The sequence below is a fragment of the Uloborus diversus genome, chromosome 6, assembly GCF_026930045.1.
Source record: "Uloborus diversus isolate 005 chromosome 6, Udiv.v.3.1, whole genome shotgun sequence".
NCBI lineage: Eukaryota > Metazoa > Arthropoda > Arachnida > Araneae > Uloboridae > Uloborus > Uloborus diversus.
The window spans coordinates 3,823,235-3,842,160 of record NC_072736.1 but is presented as its reverse complement, the minus strand read 5'-3'; the positions used below and the strand labels follow the sequence as shown (position 1 = coordinate 3,842,160).

The 18,926-nt window shown below is 33.5% G+C and overlaps 1 long non-coding RNA gene across 1 annotated transcript in view; it reads right to left on the bottom strand.

Annotated features, from left to right (window-relative positions):
- LOC129224379 (uncharacterized) overlaps positions 1–18,926 on the bottom strand; it is a 167,058-nt gene extending 148,132 nt beyond the window's left edge. Inside the window, exon 1 of the long non-coding RNA XR_008580685.1 lies at positions 18,771–18,926. This is a non-coding gene — a long non-coding RNA (uncharacterized LOC129224379). The remainder of the gene's footprint in view (positions 1–18,770) is intronic.

Here is an 18,926-nt window from a genome sequence, read left to right as displayed (position 1 = left end):
TTTTCGATTCCTACATGATTTTTACATTCGAATACTTAGAACTACTGGTGTGACTATTAATTTCAATATATTTTCAATCTCTCTCGCTATACTTTAATTTTTCTCCTAGTTAAACGATATTTCTGGGGCCTGTGTATTTTTCTATATACATAATGATATTTTCCATTTTAAAAAAATAGGAAAGGTAAATGGTACAAAAGGTCGGTGTGGCCCCTGAGAATCATATTTTTTTATATAATCATTTTCAACCTGAAGGGTCTTCAACCGTTTGTTTGAACCCTTTGAGGGATATTGAGTGAGAGAAACTGAATATTTTATTTTTCGCAAAAAAAGGATAGAAACACACATTTAGGAGGTCTTTACTTAAATAATCTTCATAATACAGAATTTCGGATGCTCCAAATTGTGTTTTAAGATTGCATTTTCTGTTAAAGCTTTATCGAAAAAATTCTTTTTGTCATTTTTATTGCAATTGTTATGAACCATAATTCATAACAATTGTGAATTGGCATTCATAAGTAAAGTAAATGTGAGTTGCAATTCGTCGATGAAATTGAAAAATGGACAAAAGTATTTTAACTTTTAAATACAGCCCTTGTTTTTCTGTTTTTTATTGCATTACTAAAATTAAATTGGTGGCCCCATTTCTGAAAAACTGGGCTGGTGTAGCACCCCCACGGCCCCCTTAGCGACGGTCTTGCATCCTCCATCCGCGGGCTTGAGCCCATGCGTAAAGAGGGATTGAAACTAGAGAATTTACGTAGCGGTATTTACATTTTACTGTTTGTAGACAGAGCAACTGATCGGCCCGAAACATGACCGGCCCACCGGGCAAATGCCCGGTTGCCCGCCGGGTGTATCCGCCACTGACTAGGCGTTCCCATGGCGCCTGAATTTAAATTCCTATTTCTAATTTTCGATGGAACAGCAAAAGTAGAAATAACTTTCTATTACAAAAAGACCTGTCACAATGAATAACTAAAAAGTAAAAGTACAACAAAATAAAAAAAAATGTGGGGAAAAAAAGCTGTCTCTTTTCAGTTAAACTATTTTTCAGGCAAAGCAAAAGAATCAACTAAGATCTTTTATAGTAACATCAAAACTTTGGTACTCTCGGAAAATGTAAAAGGAAAACTCAAATATACTTCAATAAGCTTCTGTGTTATTCTAAAAAGTTATTTCAGAGTCAAAAAATAAATAAATAAAAGATAAGAAGACGAACTTGTTAGAGAAACATTAAAAATCTCTGTGTGCCATTCTAAGAAAATCTTAAGATTATTAAAAAATAAAATGCTTAAAAAAAATCTTAACTACTCTAAAAAGACATTTTCGGCTAAAACATTAAAGGATCTAAATATTATGTGTTGATTCAACATCTCTGGGAATATTTTAGAGCCTAAAAACACTTGAGGTTCCTTTAGTAAAATTGAAAAAAAAAAAAAAAAAAATCCATCATTCTGAGACAGTGAGGTTGTTTCCTTCAATCAAAAGTACTACTTTTAGTCACTGAAATTGATAGAATACGCAAAAAAAAAAAAAAAAAAAAAAAAAAAAAAAAAAAAAAAAAAAAAAAAAAAAAAACATGGATCCAGAAAATACTTTTATTTTCCCAACAATTTTTTTTTTAAATTAATTTTTTAAAATGTCCAATTTTTGAAACAAGGCATAGTCTTTATGACGTCACAAATGATGCACTTTGCCGCATCTTTCTACCGCGATTACACGTGAGTAAAGATGCGAATTAAATATTTTGCTCTGTGAATGGCAACAGCGAATAGCATTTCATCACTTGTGATGTCATCGGCAGAAACGTAAACAATAAAAGCGCACTGATTAAAGTAATTTTTAAAAAATATTAAACTTAAGCAAATTGTTTACAAAATCGTCAGATCCTGTGTTTTTAAGTATGCTCTTTCAAAAAAAAAAAAAAAACTTTTAAAATTTGAAAAACGACCCCATTGAAAAGTCTAAAATCATTAAGGACTTTTGATAAACCATAAAATTATTTATGACATTCCGAAATTAAAAGTTTATGAAACGCAAAATACCTTCATTAGCAAATTATTAAGAATTTTAGGGCCATTTTGAAAAAGAAAAAAAGAATGTCATTCTGTGCGAATTTCAAAGCCTAAAAAATCTCACAGTTCTCTAAGGAAAACATTGAAAATTTTTAATTCATTATGAGAAAACAAAAAAACATTTTTTAAAAAATTTACACTAAAGCCTTTTGTGTCATTCTATGATAATTTCCGAGAATTGAAGAGGGAAAAAATCCTTGACCGAAACATAACTAACATTTAAATCATTTGAAAAAAAAAAAAAAAGTACGAATCAAATAATTTAGAAAAACTAGTTCTACTTTAGAGGAACCTGCGAGAAATTAGACTTGCCATAACAACATTAAAAATTACTTGATTACCTTTCGACAAGGTCTTTCTCGAAAATGCTTTAATTAGCTGTTCTTAGAAAAATAAATTCAAAAAAAATAATTACAAATAATTTCACACAACCTCTTAGTTTAATTCATTTGAAATAAAAAGTTATTTCTCCGCTTGAGACAGACAAAAAGCGCTGAATCGAAGCTTAGCAAAAGACATTTTCTTCAAACAAACACGATTCCAGGAGCCTCATCATAATTGACCTTTGACCTTTAGAAATTAATGAAAGTGCTGCATGCGAGAATAACATCATCATGAAAACCAAGCAAAACTCGCTCTTCGATCGAATCAAGAGCCCAACAGAAAGATGTTCTGTTCCATCTGCAGGAAAAACCTGCAGTCAGAGAAAAAACACATACATTTGCTTACTTTCCTTAAAATGTTTAAGCATTGCATTTCATTTTAAACACTTGTTTGGAAAATGATTCGGAAACATGTAAATCTATTTTGATAGGTGGGGCCAGTGCTGTGGTACGGGGGGGCGCCCTCCGCAATATTTTGTTTACTAGAAAAATAATATAAATAACATAAAATGGTTTCAAACCCACTGTTCTTTTGGTACGTCTCCAAACCCCAAGGCGAGTTCCCCAAAACATTCTTTCCCAACTACCAATAGCAGTGGGCGGTGCGTATGCAATTTTTTTTTTTTTTTTTTTTTGCCCCCGAAAAATACTACTTATATTTTTTTTTTTAAATTATTATTCGTTAGATGCGTTTAACTTCTATTATTGTGCTACTTCTAAATAATTCACGTTGTGTATATGTTACTGTGAACGATCGACATTGGAGAATGTCGACTTTCAACGGCAATGTTCGACTCTTCGTCCGATGTTTTTGTTATGTGAATGCTGATATTCATCGGCGAATGTCGACTTTTACGACAGGTTCCAGTCCTTCGCAGTAATATATATACTACGGCCAACCGCCAACCCTATGATAATACACGAACTTGTAAAGACTTCTTAAACACGACCCTCTAGACATTTTTACTTCCTAATTTTTATTTCAACATTTTTTCTAACTATTCAACACTTATTTTGTCCGTTTCATGCAACTGAAGTACATTGTTCCATTTAGTTTGAAACAGCATAGTTAGCAACGAACGAAATACACGTTGCGAAATTCAGCCGAAGCACAAGATCAATGGCCCAACTAAGCAACAATTCACTCAATAATGGGCAATTTCAGGTATGTACAGGGTGTCCAGCAAAGGACTCCCAGGTTTCAAAATTAAATATCTCGGAAACAAAGGACGATATTGGAATAAAATAAACGGTACGTTTACTGTGAAACCCATAAAAATCATATACAGGAACTTGGAAATTAGTTTTAAAAACTGCCAACAGGTGGCGTTACACAATGTAACTGCAATAAAAGTCCCCATAAATAGTGCTGCGAAGAGGTTAGTTGTTTCAGCAATAGTTTAGTCTCGCTTACATATACGCTAGAAATTATCGTCCAACCTCTTCGCAGCACTATTTATGGCGACTTTTATTGCAATTACAGCGTGCAGCGCCACCTGCTGGAACTTTTCAAAACTGATTTACAAGTTCCTGTATATGATTTTTATGGGTTTCACAATAAACATACCGTTTATTTTATTCCAATATCGTCCTTTGTTTTCGAGATATTTAATTTTGAAACCAGGGAGTCCTATGATGGACACCCTGTATAAGTTTCATATGAGTCACTCAGTGGCGCACACAGGAACTCTGCAAAGGGAAGATCCAACATCGAAAGCCTCATTCTCGTATCATACCCCAATACGCCGTCAAAGACATTGACTTGATTTAATCGATTCCGAAGAACGAAAAACAGTAAAAAATAAACTATTGAATATAAATAATTAGCATTATGAAATAAAATATACTTAAATAAATTACCAGATAGCAAAATAATACATGCATTAGCTTTTCTCATCATTGAAAAAAAAATGGATTTAGCTCCTGGACCCCTCCCTTGCGTGCGCCTTTGGAGTCATTACAAAACTCATTCGAAATACAAGCTAACCAATAAGCTGCTTGATGGTCCCACTAAGCAACGGCTTGTTTAAAGGGTGCCCAAGTTTCGAATGAGCCACAGCATCGAAACACACAATCGCAAAATTCGGCCGAAGCACAAGATCAATGGTCAAACTAAATAACATTCGACTATATAATGGACGATGTCAGGTGTGTATAAGTTCCATATGAGTCACGACAAAACTCGTTCGAAATACAAGCTAACCAATAAGCTGCTTAATAGTGCCATTAAGCAACAATTGACTAAAGGGCGGCCAAGTTTCGAATGAGCCGCAGTTAACATCGAAACACACATTGCAAAATTCAGTCGAAGTACGAGATCAACGGTCCCAGAAAGCAACAGTTTTCATCAATCTAAGTCAGCAAATAATTCGTTGACTTAATCGACAACGCAGAGTGTGACCATGCATTTAATTTCCACATTTTCTCCAGAAAACATCCCAGTGGAGTCTCGGTTCCCCAAAAGGCGACAATACCTTCCCAGTTTAGACGCTAACAGGCCACGCATGGTAGAGTTTCATGAACATGGCAACAGCGAGCGTCGAACATAGACAGGATGTCCAAGTTGAGGACCTGCATTCCAATAAGGTTTTGAACAAACAACCGAGACAGCAACCGGAGGATCGTCCAGAATGCTAATCAGGACACAAAGAAAATGACAGATAACCAGATGCAAAGTGTGGCACTTTCTTCTCTTGTGTTTATGGTACTTAATCGTGAATTAATGGTCCAGTATTTCGAATTCTACAAACTGCTGTTTGAATTTAAATCAACTCTGAACACGGGAAGTGCGCACAAATAGTACACATTTTGCATAAATAACGCAGTAAAATGAACTTGGGAGATCTTATCTTGAGGACTCATTTCCCGCGACTTGAAATATTGGGGATTCTAAAAGCCACTAAGGGGAATGTAAAGAGGGTACAATAGCTTTTTTCAAACAATATGAAATGAATCAGACAGAAGCGTCAAGGCACGGCAGTTTAAAAAAGAAAAGGAAAATGCGATTTAAGATTCAAAACGTTTTTAACAATTTGTCCGAAAAAAGCTATTTAAGGTGGTAATTACATAAGCAACAAGCCTTTGGCGTACGCAAGGGGGAAGGGATCGGAGTTCAACCCCCTCCCTACCTTAAGGTGCGAGTTTATATAAAAAGTTTGCACATTATCCGAACTTAATTATCATGTCATTTTTTTTTAAAGTTTTTTTCATTAATTAAAAAAAAAAGTATTGCAGAGGCAGAATTAAGAAGGAAATTGTCAAGAGCGGACATTGACCGCGGACGAAAGCATTGAAAGTTACTAAAACATCATTCATCATAGATCGCCAGATAATGGGGTTCTAAGATCTCATTTTTCGAAAATTTACGTGAGCCGTCCCCCAAATCTGTTCCCTACTAAGATCATCAAAGATTGTCAAAGCTAGTAGTTTTCGAACAACAATTTCGAAATACTTACGGAGTCTAGAACCTCAACCCCGCCTGACATCACCAAAGAACGTCTAAAATTGCGTTTTTTTTAAAGCACAATTTCAAGAAATAGTCCCTGAACCCCATACCTTTCCTTTTATTATGAAGATGACCAATACAATTGCGAAACTTCCGGGGAAAGGCCATCAAACTGTACTGTACAGTGTACACCTGTTTCTAACATCACCAAAGATCGATTAAAGTGCGTTTTTTTAAAGCTATAATTTTGAAAAATTGCCAGGAGTTATTCCTGGAGACTTGAAGTCCGAAAAACTTTCAGCGGAAGTTCCCCGAACCTCTCTTGTTTTCAGCACCACGTCAAAAAGTGCGTTTTTAAAGCTACAAAATGTTCAAAATTGCCAGGGGTGCTTCCTTGAACCTATTTCAACAAATATAAGCAAAGATGGCCTGCAAGTACGTTTTTAGACATAAATTTCAATAAAATCTAGGGGGTGGATCCCTGAAGCTTTTCTTTCTTTTACATCGCCAAAAATCGTCTAAAACTGCGCCTTTTTACGAATATAATTCACAAAAAAAAGAAAAGAAAAGATAAATTAAGTTAGTATGTAACACATTTATTTCGACATCTACAAATCAGAATTTAAATTTACAAGTAAAAAAAAACTTACTCAGGAAATATCAGGAATAATAACTTTATGAACTTCTTAGTTTTTAGTTCAGTAAATCTATCTTTTTTACCGAAAAATGAGGTCTTTATGGTCAGCAACAAAATGTTCTACTTAAAAATCAAGGCATTTTTAAAATAACAGTTCATCATGCATTACACCTTTTATCCACTCTTATTTCATTAATGGTACCATTCAAGTAAGTACTACTCAAGCAGCTTAGGATCTGCTTATTCACTTGGGCAAAGGGAGGAAGTCATGACAGCTCTTAGGTAAGCAGTAACAAACAGGGGCGCAACCAGGGGGGGGGCACAGGGCCCGTGCCTCCCTCCCAGAACGCTAATTTGAACAATTTTCAAAAATACTCTTTTTTTAATTCGAACAAAGATGAAAGCGCTTTGAGAAAACGAAGTGGTTCCAAAGCAAGCAAGGACGACGAGAGGTCATTTAAAACTTCCCCCTCTCTCTTTTTGGGCATTTATTTTTTCTGCAGTTAGGAACTCATTTGAAACACCAGTGATTACAAGATCGTATCTTCTTCCGTGTTTCAAGTACTTTAAAGTTTATTCTTAACGTGATTTCAATTCTGGCATAAAAACAATTAATGTTTTTGCAACAGTTTTTGAGTAAATTGCAAAACTTATACAATTTTAAGGAATTTTACTTAATAATATTAATAATAATAATAAATATATATTGATGTAAAGAGAGAGAGAGAGAACGCTGATAGAGTGTTGTGGAAAAAAAAAATTGTGCCCCCCCCCCTAAAAATATTTTCTGGTTGCGCCCCTGCAGGGTTCATACCCTTTAGGCAGAAAAAAATTCAAGCACTTTTCAAGTACTTTTCAAGGTAAAAAATTTTGTTTTCAAGGCAATATCATAAATTTGTACTAAAAATATTGTATGCAGATTTCATTTACTACAAACACATAGAAATAAGGCAATAATACAAAAAAGTATAGGAAAACAAAATTGCTTTTTCTACAACGAGAGACGCTTTGATGACGGATCGACTGCGTTGAAAGTTTTTCTGAAAATGTTTGAAAAGTTTGGTCATAAAGAGAAGCAGATACCAAGAGGTTTGATTTTGAGGTTTTTCAAAGGTTGCAGCAGTCAGAGGTTTGTATATTTTCTAGAATCAGCAAATTAATACTTTTAAAAAAAACTTTCATAAGTGCTTTTAACTTTTATGAGAAGAAACTAAAATACCTAAGTTCAATGGCATTGCCAGAGAGGAGTTTTTGAAGTCACTCCCCCCCCCCCCCCCGGTTTCAACATTTATTTCCAATATCTATACAGTGGTTTATTACAATATAAGGGCGGTTAGGACAAAAACACTACCCAGAAAGTTATTTCAGTTTGCACTATTAAGTTCTAAAAATATTAGGTTTGCAAATCATTTATAAGTATGCAAATCAATTATTCGTATGTATTTATTAGCTGTTCAGCCAATAAGGCATTTCAACTGTCCTTGAGTAAATTTAAAAATTAGGAAGTAAGAAAAGTTTATGAAAGTCCACAGTCCAGTCTCTACACCTCAAAATATACAAAAGCAGCTTAAGCAGTGATAAATACTCTGAATGCAAACTTGAGCCTATTCAGCTTTCATTGATTAACTTGCAATAGACAATAAATGTGCAAGTTCAGATTTATAGAGCCATATTTCGAAATTGAAAAGATTCACAAGAAGTTGACATATATTATGACAAAAGTAGTTTTATTTTGGGAAAAAATGGGTTATTGTTGAAATTAGAATTTAAATTTAGAAAGGCAATAATATTCAGGTATAATTGTGATTTGTGAGTTCATAAAAAATTACCTGAAAGTTTCAAAGAGCAAAATGGGGCGAGGGGGGGGGGGGAATAATTTTTAAAACTAAGACCCCTATTACTTGAATATACATATGTACAACAATAACTTTTGCTATGCATACAATTCATAAAATAATTTATTAAGTCAAAACATTCTGCATAGAAATACCATGCCCAGTGCCTGTTGATAACCAGCAACAGGCACTGGGCCTAGCTAGGCTGGTACTGGTCAATTTATTAGATCCAAATGAAGATGAATAACCCTCCTTAAGCTATCTACCCCTTTGCTGATTAAAGCCTCTTTCAGTAAGCTCCAAGTACCCACAACCTTAATAAAGTAGTAATTTTGAACATTTGAGGAAAAGGGGAAAATTGGAGATATAGGGAGGTAAAAGCATAAAAACGATCACTACCGGATTTCAAGTGAATAATCATAACACAACCACCCCTGTTATACACCTTATTTATTTTAGCAGACATAAAAAAATGATGTACTTATAAATAAAATCATATAAATCAACTTTATATTTAAAATACAAACTTTAAGTTAATTTGTTAGGTGCTCAACTGCTGAAATTTAAATTTTTTTAAAAAAAAATCTGTTATGACCAAAAATTAGGTAAAGATAATCATTCAAAATTGCAAAAATAAATAAGCAAATAATTAAACAAGACCAAGGTAATAAATTCTTTAACTCTTTAGCTATTAAAATAAAAAATAAAATAAGCTAATCTGATGTAGCAGTGTCAAAATAACTAATAATTGCCAAAAATATAAAAATATTTACAAAATGCAAAAGGATTGAAATCTCAAACAAGGGAAGCAAATTTTCGCGAATTAAGTTTAATGTTGTCATGTTTCCCATAAAATAAACTTACATTTTACTGAAATTAAACATAAAATATGCTAATCTACGGTAGCAAATATGAAAATAACATCCGATTAGTGAATATATTTAAATATTTGCAAGATGCAAAAAGATTGAAATTTCAAACACGAGAAGCAATTTTTCGGAAAGTCTGAGTTCGTTCGACGTGGCATGTTTCCCATGAAATAAATTTAGTTGTTTTTCATTAAAATCAAACAAAAAATATACTAATCTGAGGTAGCATATGCGAAACTAACATTTGATTAGCCAAAATATTTAAATATTTGCAGGATGCAAAAAGATTGAAATTTCAAACGCAAGAGCAATTTTCCGCGAAACCCGAGTAAGTTCAATGTTGTCATGGTTTCCAAATTAATTTCTTCGTTAATTAATGAAATTAAACAAAAAATAAACTAATCTAAGGTACCATATGTCAAAATATCTTTCGGTTGTAAAAAATATCAAAATATTCATAAGATGCAAAAGGATTGAAATCCCAAACACGGAAGCAATTTTTCCCGATGTTGCATACTGAACACATGTTCAGAAAATTGCATTGGTGAAATACTTTTTTTAAACTTCTAAGCACAATTCGTTGATTTTTGAGAGAATTTAAGCACTAAGAAACTTTTTCAAGGTTTTAAAACTTTTTCAAGGTTTTCAAGCACTTGAAAATGAACTTTTTTTTTTCAAGCACTTTTCAAGGTTTTTCAAGGGCGTACGAACCCTGCCCTGGTAACAAAGCAGTTACAGAACAAAAACACTTCCACCAGATAGGGCTTTGTAGCATAATTTGACTACTAATCCTCTTTAAAAAAATAACAATAATATTTCATACATTACATATTTTATGAACTCTTTCAAATGTTTTATGAATGACGGTGCCATTCAAGTATTACATAAGCAGTAAGGACAAAGAGGGGAGGGGAGAATCCAACGGGTACTCTTATTTACTTTGGCAAGGGTGGTGAGGGAGGTCATGAGAGTTCTTATGTAATCATTAAACAAGAAGTTCCGTCTAGAACTAGACGAGCCTACTTTCCCGTATACCCATACTACTTTCTAGTACCTGATCAATATTCTCCAAAATAGCTAAAATCGCAATTTTTTTCAAACATATTTTTTTAAATATTTTAAACTGATTTCTAGGAATAAAATATTCCTTACTTTTCTTCAAAAAAACGAACAAATAAAATAGCAGCACCTTTTAAACAAAGCAGCTAATACACTTCTTTCCATTAAAAAAAGTTTTTAACAGCTTTCAAAACGAAAAAATAATAATAATAAGTTCATTAAAATAAATACATCATATAAAAAAAAATCGTTTCTTTTTCCCCTGTTGCCAAAAATAATTTTTTAAACGAATTAATGCACTTACCAAAATAAAAAAAAAAAAACAATAAACTGTCAACTTAAAGAAATAATTTTCATTGTCAAAAAAAAAAAATCGTCTGCGCATATTTTTCGAGTTTATTCACCGAAAACTAAATACCTAAATTAAAACTTTAGCGTGAAAATAAAAACAAATATCAACAATAATTAGTTCACAGTTAAAACCACAGCAGCGGAATCGGAGTCGGAGTCAATCTCATTTTGAGATAAAAGAGTCGGAGTCGAATATCCAAGAATCGGAGTCAGTCATTTGTCCTCCGTGTATAAATGTTTGCCAAAGCTACGAAGTCTGAGTCGAAGTCGGGGAGTCGGAGTCCGATTAATTGTCGGGAACAGGAGTCAGAGTCGGTGTCAGGTGCCCCTAAATTCTCGGAGTCGGAGTCGGGAGTAGGTCGTCAAGAGCTATTTCCAACAAAGTTTGTTTGAAGTAAATCCGCCTTTAAGTTCGGAATCTATATTGACTTTCAGTTTCCCCTTAGGCGCTAATGTTAAGAGATTTGAACTGTTCAAAATTGAACGAAAACTTGTTCAAATCAAAAAGATATTTTCGATACATGTTTTTTATCAAAAGTTTTTCCCTACAAAGTTTGTTTGAAGCCACTTCATTTCTAAGTTCAAGATTTATTTTTGATTTGAATTTCCCCGTAGGCGCTAATGTTAAGTTTTTTTGAACTGTTCAAAATTGAACGAAAAATTGTTCAAATCAAGAAATGAATTATGGGAATGAGATGTCCTCGCCGAGATCTTTCTAACAAAAAAAAATTGTTCGAATCGGACTATTCATTCAAAAGTTATTAGGGGGGGACAGACAGACAGACCGACAGACATTTTCCCCCATCTCAATACCCTACTTTCCAATTTTTAATTTTTCAATATTTATCTAACTATTTTATTTATTTTTGACTTTTTTTTGTTTTTCGGGATATTTTTAAGATGTATTAAGCCTTCTTTCATGCTTTTTTCTTCTTTCTCTGATTTTTACTGGGAAAGTAGGCTAAAAAGCAAGTTTTGTGCAACAACACTTCCACAAAATAGTGTAATTTGACTACTATAATCTTTTTTAATTTTAAACTGCCATCTATGAGAGGTTTTTTTTTACATACAACTTTTTTTTTTCTCGTTTGGGTCCATACTACGTTTCTTGAAATCCATATGACAACTCTGTCGCAAATGCCCCTCATGGAAGATCATGAGCAACAAACTAGAAATATCTGATACTACAATACAAACTACATAACATTCCTGGGATTTGGGCCAAAATTTTTGTTCAACTAAATTACATTAAGGACAGTTCATTTCTTGTTTCATTGCTCAATGATTATCTTTACTAATAATAAAGCTGAACGTCTCTCTGTCCGGAGGATGTCTGGATCTCTGTGACGCGCACAGCGCCTAGACCTGCTACAAACTAACTTTGTGACAAATTTCATGAAAATCGGCCGAACGGTCTAGGCGCTTTTTGTTTGACAAAGCTGAAATGGATCAGTGAAAGAAAAAATATATGAGTTTTACAATGTTGCAGAAACCACACAAAATGGACTTTTTGACATGGAAAATTATCTCAAAGACTTGATTTAAAAATTTCGATTTGAGGAAATTTTTCTCTAGACTAATTATTTATTATGAGTAAAAAATCAATAGTATGTTTTGAACATCTGCATTTGTTTTCTGCATCAAAAGTGACAAAAACTCTTTTTTGAACTTTTCATTGCGTACCCAAATAAATGAGTAGTAAAATTGTTAACAGCTTTGGGTTTTTTGTTTAAACAATGGAAGGTGCAATTTAGTCATTAAAGTCTTCAATTTACATTTTTCCAGAAATAAAACTTGCAAAATGCAGAAGCCCATTACTGTATTTTATTTTATTGTTTCTAAGATGACCACTAGCCAACACTAGATTCTCTCTAGAATTGTTGCAGCCGCCCTTGTTCTAAAAAAGAAGCCCCACATATTCTCAGAGAAAAGGGATTCAAGGCAGCGATGGCTCGTGCCTTGAAAAAGTGAGGGGGCCAGATTATGGGTGCACTAGCAACCCCCCTGGTTTTTGAAAATAAAAAAAGAATTAAAAAATCTTACTACTATTATATATGCGAAAGTTTGTCTGTATGGATGTATAGATGTATGGATGTTTGTTACTCTTTCACGCAAAAACTACTGAACGGATTTTGATGAAACTTTACAATAATATAGCTTATGCATCAGAATAACACATAGGGTAGTTTTCGTCCCATTATGGGGGGCAAAACCCTCTTAGGGGGCAATAAAACACAATTTTCGTATAAATTCTCTAATATGGGGATGAGAAAATATTTGCACATATTAACATTATATGTCCATCAAAAGCTCTGACTTTTCTGCTGAAGATGTCACCTGCTCGAAATTTCTAAGCAGAATAAAAAACGAGTTATGAGCTTTTTAGTTCCATGTTCGAAGGCTTTCCTTAACTCAATACAGTATTTAGTGTATCATCTCAACACCCTGTCGATAACGACTATTGTTGTATTGTTGACTATCTTTGCTTTTCGTGACTGTTCAAGGCTTTTCTCAAGTCAAATCTTGAAGTAAGATTTTTGCACAAGATAGGCAAATAATACATGGATTTGGCCATTTTAATGCAACTTTGAGACAATTAATGTTTTTTTTAATTTATTTGTATTGACTGGGTATTTAATCGATCAGCTGGAATCTATCCAAACTTTTTTTGTGAAATCCTTTCAATAGCTGAGGCATTTGGCAATTTTTTCAACTGTTGCTGTTTGTGAAGTTAAAGAATACGCAATACCGTTTCTCGGTTTTCACCATGTAACCAAATATCGCCATTTCTTTAATATTTCTTTCTTTAAATTTAACACAAAAAATAATTCGCCAACTAATTTGCAAATTCATAAACAGCGCAAAAACTTCCATTACTTTGTCTTTGCACACAATTTCAAACAATTGCCAAATTTTTACTGTTTATTGGAAACATTTCGGGTAACATCATTGTTGACTCTATTTTGGGACGATTTCTACGGTAAGAAGTTACACATTATACAATAATTTAGATTGCCGGTGTAGCGCTGGATATTATGTATTTGATGGAGATCGGGATTATAAGGGAACTGTTTCACTTTATTTAAGAATAGTTGACCTCACTCGAATTGGATTTTTTGGGAATTACCCAAACTGACTTCGTTACAACTCCTGAACGTTTTCGTGATTTATTTTTTGTGATTCTTGGGTTTCTTCTCAGTTTTGCCAACATTTCATTTACTCCCTTTCCCCCTAATTTTCAGTTTTAATCATACCTTTTGATACATTTAAGGGGGCAGGCAATTTGAAATGTCGGCGAAACTGGAGACAAACAATGTTTTGGTAACTATTTGACCTCTGCCTGTAATGACCATTAACTTGAATCAATTGAAAAAAACTACATCAACATGAGCGAAGCCGCGGGCAAAAGCTAGTATATATATATATTAAATTTTAACTTTTTAAAAATAAATATTTGTGTTAAATAGAGAAAATTAAATTTATTTTAAACTATTTTGTCATTATAGTACGCTAATTACTTGAAGACAAACAGTCAAGAAAACAGCAAACTGTCTAACCTTGTGCAAATGAAGGCTTCTTCTTTTATTGTATGTTGTATATTTTACATAGCCTGAACATTCAAGCTATGTAAAATAAACAGCATACAGGCAGGGTAACAGTCTCTGCGAATCCTGCTGTAAATATTGAGGTTCAATGCGTTGGGATTGAGGGAGAAAAAAGAACAGATAATACGCGGCAGTGTATAATCTGTACCTCATTATTTTAAACTTTTTAAACACATAATCTGCGGATTATGCGCAGAAAAAGACTACAATCCTTTTTTTAAAAAAATTTAAAGCATGTACGCACAAAAAAAGGGGGAAATAAATAAAAATATAAATTATTGTCTGAAAATAGTGGGGGGGGGGGGCAGGCACCCTTTGGCCCCTCCCACGAGCCGCCACTGATTCAAGGCGATTGAGATGTACACCATATCACCAAAAGTATTGGGACACTCTCAAAAATTTATCTTTTTACGGATCTCTCAAGACACAAGAGATCAATTGTTCAGTAAATTTTGTCAAATAAAACATATGTTTCAGATGTCATTTTTCAATGAAAAGTAAATCACTGCATTTAGGACATTAGCAAAAAATTGAGAAAAGAAGAAAAGGTTTTGGATCATCCTTTATTGGTAATAGCTGGAAATAAGCTATTAATTTCAGAAATAAATTTACGAACAATGAAAAATAATTTTTTTTTCGTGAAGTATATACACAAAGATATAGGCATTTCTTTCAAAAATACAATTTTTTTAAACGCTTTTGACTCATGACATGCCGCACAGATTTTTCTGTCACCTCTTACCAAAATAGCGGAAAACTTGACCGCATACAAGACTAACATAATACTAAAACTCAAAATTAAAACATTGAAATGATGATGAAATATGATCGTTAAGAGCAATTAATTTTTCACTGTGCGTGAAAGATAGCAATTTCAAACCTTCATAATGTAAAACCCAAGTAGATCCCCCAACTCATAATAAAATTCCAGTTCAACATCTTTAAAATTTAGAAAGATATCAGCGAAATTATAGCTGAATTTCAATAATTCTTGGTTATCGTAAGGAGTCATTTGCAAATGAGCGACACATACCTGCAATCACTCAGTCTGATTCAGGATAAAAACAGATTATTTGCGAACAATTCCTAATGTCTAGTAGAGATGAGTTCGGGCTCATTTTTGAGAGCCCGGGCCCGCCCGAGCGCGAAATTTTGTAACCAAGCCCGCCCAAGCCCGAGTGATATTGTCTCGGACCAAAATCCGAGCCCGAAGGAAACTTTCTTGTATCAAAAACTGAGCCTTCTACAGTCTGACATGATCTCTCTGTTAATGAAAAATGTTACGTCAAATGTTCTTCATTAACAGAAGTTTCTAAGTTTTCTTAAAATGCTCCACTTCAAATGCATCATTATATGACATATTGCAATAGTAATAGCAAAAAAACACTAAATAAGTGTTAATTTATTTCTTTTTGGGGGGGAGGGGGGGAGGTAAATTTGACATTGATTGAACTGATTTAAATGTTCCTTTCATTTTCTTACAGTAGGAAAATGTTTATTTGCTTTGAATTTGTATGGAGATTTGCGATTGAATATCTGTGGTTGAGCCCGAGCCCGAAACCTATTTTCGGTTCTAGAGCTTGAGCCCGCTTTGGGCTCGGGCTGTCAGGCCTGGGCTGAGCCCGTCTCATCTCTAATGTCTGGTAGACAGCTGTAAAAGGTTGAAATTTTTGTAGGGTTTGTGTATTTATTCACCTTCTTTTTTGGCTACAAGTAGATACATGAAAAATTCAAGTTACTAATTCTTTTGGACAGCAAATAAATTTCAATTTAACTGTAAACTGAAGTAACGTAATAAACAGGTGACCACTTGGCGATACATCCACAAGTTGATGACAATGCATCGCCAAGTGCTACAAAAATGAGATGCCGAATACAGTGCCAATAATCATATTTTACGAGAGATTCGCGGCCATAGAAAAAATAGTTGATAGTTGAGACATGAATAAAGCTCTCTAAAAGTCTTTTCTGCGTTGGTTTGCAACAAACTAAGGGTTCAAGTTTTTAAATAATTTTCTGCTTACTCAAAGGCTTGATTAAACTGAATCGAAGTTGCCTGCGAAGTAATTGAAAAAATTCCATAAAATAGACGGGCAAAAAACATGCAGGATAGGACCTTTCTTTTTGAATGCTGAAATCAAAGAACCTTTTCTCCTCCTTTTGTGTAAGCTGTGGAATGTGATTTACATGTCAAGGACAAAAATGTGTTATGAAATCCCAGAACTGTAGCTACCAAAATGCAGGTTGCAGCATCCTATTCTCTGATCAACAACACCCTTACTTTAACTATTTAAGGGTTATTTCACAGTACAGGCAATTAGCGATAACTCGAAGTTTTTATCAAGTCCCGATCCCTTTGTCTTTAATTTCATGCTAATTATTCTCAATATCTTGAAGTTAACTTCCTTTAACTTGATGTTTTTTCAAAGATGACTCAAAATTTATTTCGGAAGAATGGGAAAAAAAAAGAAAGAAAGTAACAAGTGACTATGACAGAAAAATTCATTCACCTTCACTTGCAATTCCTACACATTAGACCTCTAAAGCAAGGAGAACACCTGCTGAGCCAATGTGCGATAAAGGAGTTACACGTGTGGAAATGAGTATAGCTTGTTTTCTTTTGTTGTACTGTACTGTTTACACTTAGACATGTTGCTGGACTACAGATCTGCTTTCAAGCTGTCAAGTTGTCAACTCAACTGATCAGGGCCGGATTGGAGGCCCCTAATCAGGGTTCGAAAAGATTATCATATTTTCAAAAATATCCGATACTTTGATATATCCGATATTTTTGATTTTAAAAAATTCCAATCAAGTCATTTCGTCAGATAATTTTTAAATTTTTGAGCTCTAGAAGCGAGAAGTTGTAAGAACGACCTGCAAAGTTAACCATTTTCCGGGGTTTTTTTTTACTTACTTTATTTTTCTTTAATTCATAGGTACAAATTACAAATTAAATGAATAAAAAATATATATATTGCCACTGAAATGCTCGATCAAATAAAAAATTGATAGTAAATAGATACTTGCACTCAGGGCTTTCTGATATATCGATAACAATATTATTTTTGTGCAAGCATTCTTTGTAGAAATACAAAAAAAAAAAAAAAAAAAACATGTCTGAGAGAAAAAACGTAAAATTTGCTGACCCGTGAAAATTAGGATATTTTGTTTAAAATTTTTATTGTGGGGGCCCCTTTGTTGTGGAGGCCCCGGGGCAGTAGCCCCGCCTGCCCTCCCCTAAATCCGGCCCTGCAACTGATTGTACTTTTATTCAAAGGCTGACCTAAGTTAAGATGCTTTCCTCTTCATTCTTTGGTTTGATCATTTGTTGATAACTTCCCGAGAGAGAGAAAGATTTGTTTTTATTTATTAAAGATGTCTAAGCAAAAGCTAAAAACCTTAGATCTTATTTATAACATTGAAAGGAATGCAACAATCAAAAAGAAATATTCTTCAAAAGCAGTGCAAATCCATGAATCCGAATTCGAAACGAATGAAGATGTGCACCTTTCCTGAAGTAGAATCAGCTCTGTTCAAGTGGTTCCATTCAAGACCAGACACAATTTCGTCTTCAGAACGTCACAGAAAAACTACATTTTTGGGAAAAAGCTTTTAATTTCTCCAATTTTGTCTGTTATATGCACATATTAATTAAAATATTTGATAGTTTTTAATATTAAAATGTCAAAAACCGAAACCAGCGGTAAGTCGAAGTTTTTCGTTGGTTCCTTTAGATTCAAGTTATCACGAATTGACTGTATTTGTCCAAATGTAGTTTGCAACATGACCCTTTTTTGCCAGAATTATATAAATTACTGTTTGATTAGCAGATTGTTTTATTTTGAGTTTATATGTTGGTAGGAATAACTAAGAATAAAATTTTGTGCTAATCAAGCAGCAAATCAAATAGTTGTTGCAAAAAATAGTCATTACATTTGGACAAAGTACTGTGAAATGGCCCTGAAAGAAAATTATTCGCAACATCAATTCTGGGCAACTTATGTTTAAATTGAAGAAATATATTCTTATTAAAATGGGAGAAATTCCTTAAGAAATGAACTGAAGGTGACAGAAAGATGTTGAAAATGCTTAAAGAGACTCATTCTGGACTATAAAACAGTGACATGGAGAAGTCTTCACACATAAATAAGAGAAAATAATGGATTTTTTTAAATATTTTTGCTAGTTATCAATCGCCAACAAAAATAAGGAAAAACACAATCACCTACATGTATGCGGGGGGAAAAATCATTGCTTTCACAGAATGTATAATAGATGTGAAAAATTAAAACTGTTGATAAAACATAGTTAATCTAGTAATTACACTTAGTTTACACTTTAAATTTTCTTATTCGATGACCAGCATCCATCTTCGAAGCTACTAGCATCATAATCAATGGGGAAAAAAACAAATGAACAATCTACAACTTTACAAGCTTTTTAAAAGTATTAAGTAAGATTTCCAATGACAGCGTAATGACATTGTATTCATTGCTAAGACTTACCTTCATTTCAAGGACAATAACATTCCCATTTACAAACGTATCGAAGGTCTCACTTCTGATAAGTATTGAAAACCACGAGTTGACAAAAAAATGCAGCACAAATATAAATTTGATAAACTGTTTGAACAAAACAAAGATTAAAGACCCGATGAAAAG